Source organism: Silene latifolia, chromosome 9 (assembly GCF_048544455.1).
Source record: "Silene latifolia isolate original U9 population chromosome 9, ASM4854445v1, whole genome shotgun sequence".
In the NCBI taxonomy this organism is placed as follows: Eukaryota; Viridiplantae; Streptophyta; class Magnoliopsida; order Caryophyllales; family Caryophyllaceae; genus Silene; species Silene latifolia.
Genome location: NC_133534.1, coordinates 63370074 through 63372745, shown reverse-complemented (window position 1 = coordinate 63372745; position 2672 = coordinate 63370074). Strand labels below are relative to the sequence as shown.

Sequence of the window (2672 nt, the reverse complement as noted above, 5' to 3'; positions counted from 1 at the left end):
TTTCTTGGCTATGTTGTATTTGCATGTTCTTTATCATCTTTAAAAGTTTATTTTGGGAGGGATCACCTTGGGGTTCTTGATAAGGTTGGTTGGCTATGGGTAAAGGGAACCCATAGTCATACCGGGTGTTGGGACCTTGGTTGCTGTTTTGTCCCCCTTGAAGATTACCTCTAGGACCATTGTTGTTTAAGTTCGATCCTTGGCCTTGATCTTGAAACCCTTGAGCATACCCTTGCCCAAATCCTTCATTAGCTTGATTCACTTGATTCCCTTGATAGAACCCTTGGTTGTTTTGATTGCCTCCAAAATCTTGGTAACCTTGAGGTTGGTTTCCATAGTTTTGGTTTTGATTGTTGTTTGACCATTGGTTTTGATTTCCGGGGTTATTTCTTTGGTTGGAGTATCCTCCCCTTGGTTGAGAAAATCTGGGTGGATTATTTGGGGCTTGTGGTTGAAGATGTTGTGGGTTTTGAACATTGGTACTCTTGTAGCTAAAATTGGGATGGTTCTTTAAACCCGGATGGTAGAAGTTAGTGTTTGGGTTGTAGACATTGGGATTGTTGTAGGGTGGTCTTGGTGGTCTTGTATTGTTGTTATAGTTTTGGAAAGCATTAACATCTTGGATATTCTTCTCATACCCATCATTATAGTTGTTGGCACACATGTCAAAAGTGTGGCCATTCCCCCCCCACAAAGCTCACAAGGTAAGACTTGAGCTATTTCCTCCATGGGTGGACCATGTGAGGTGGTGGCTTGGTGAACTTGGTTCCTTTGCAATTTCTCAATTTGCTTGGTGAGAAAATCAAGCTTGGCATTTGTCTCGGCATTTGCATTAGAAGAGTTCTCATTAGGTAATTTGCCATTTCTCCTAAGTATATTTCCTCTTGAGCCATAATTTGCTTCCGAGTTTACCATCTTCTTGATTAGTGTCGTCCCTTCTTCATCACCTAAATGATCAAATCCTCCCCCCGCGGAGGCATTTACCATTTCTTTAGTTCTAGGCAACAATGTTTGAAAGAAGGTTTGGGTGATGTACCACTCCGGGATCCCATGGTGAGGATAACTAGCAATGAGGTCTTGGTATTGATCCCAAGCTTCACCCAAGGATTCCCCATCTTCTTGTTGAAAAGTATGAATTTCATTACGAAGCACGGCGGTCTTGGATGACGGATAGTACTTGGCCATGAACGCCTTAGCTAAAGCGTCCCATGTTGTGAATGTATCCGGAGGGTGAATATTCAACCACCGGTCTGCCTTACCCGTCAAAGAGAATGGCAACAACATCATCCTTAGAGTGTCCTCGGATACCCCGTTCTTCTTCATCATTGAGACCTTCCTCTTGAACTTTCGTAGGTGAGCATGAGCATCTTCTTCAATATGCCCCCCGAACAAATCCTTCTCGATCAACCCAACTTGGGCGGGATGCATCTCAAAGTTGTTGGGAGCCAAAGTGCCAAAATTAATAGGGTTACATGAATCATTATGGTTAGGCCGGTTGTGATCTCGTAGAGCCATTTGTGGTGGTGGATTTGGTATATGAGGGGGTGGTGTTTGAGGTGGGCTAGGAAGTGGAAAGTTGTGAAAGGGATTTTCTATAGGAATCTTAATTGTGTTGTTTGGTTGAAGTGGGGTTGTGGTATCAATGATTGGTTGGGTGTGTGGGTTTGGTTGGTCTATGTTTGCTTGAGGAAGGTTCCGAACTCTATAAAGGGTCCTTGTCCTCAAGGTCCTAAAAATCCTTTCGGGGTCGGAATTGAAGAGTAGAGCTTGATGGTTCCTTCTAGGCATGCACTCGACAAACCGTTAGTCTCCTAGTGTCTTTACACACTAGGGAAGGGCAAGAAATCACACACTCTACAATGAAGCACACAACTACTAAAACAAACTAACAAGTGAGATATAACTAAAGTAAAGACTCTTAATAAACTAAATATAACCTAACGCCATCCCCGGTAACGGCGCCATTTGATGAGTAAGATGTATGTAGTGTCGAGTTTCTTATCACCAACAATATTTATAACCCAATTTAGTAGTATAAATCGGGGTCGAACCACAAGGATGGAGGGGTTTCTACTTAGTCTAATTAGGAGTCTAGTCTAGTCAAAAAATGAAAGGAGTTGATTCAAACTTAAACTAAAAGATTTAACTAAAGCAAGCGAGATTAAGATGAAGTGTATACGATTGATTAAAAGACTAGGGCTTTTGGTCTCATCTAAATGGTTTAAGGGCAAACATGATGATTTAAGGGGTCTATGATGAGGGTTTATCCTAGGATGAACAATCAATGTCTTGATTATCCTAAAGGTGACCACTAACTTTCATTAAGCATCACACTTCTCTTAAACATACAACAAGACCACCACAAACTTTCATTCAATGGAGGAGTTAAGCAATAATGAAGAAAGGCATGTGCTTTCAACCACACAATTCATCAAACACCTTGTGTACATGGATAAGAAAGATAAACAATTCACCAAAGACTCAAATAATCATACAATCATGCCCATTAATTCCATTAGACTCCCTCTAAACCCTAGAAGGATTTCTACTCACTAATATTCAAATGGTTCAAACAAATGAAAAAGAACAAACAAAAAAAAGAGATGACATGGTATTAATTCCAACAATGATAACAGACAACTTAAAATGTAAACAATTGATTAAACAAGTAA

The 2672-nt window shown here is 40.6% G+C and overlaps 1 non-coding gene across 1 annotated transcript; it reads left to right on the top strand.

The window, feature by feature from the left end:
* Positions 1-1045: 1045 nt before the first annotated feature.
* Positions 1046-1152, top strand: LOC141603666 (small nucleolar RNA R71). Its single transcript, XR_012525524.1, has one exon. It is a non-coding gene; the product is annotated as a small nucleolar RNA R71 (small nucleolar RNA).
* Positions 1153-2672: the final 1520 nt, after the last annotated feature.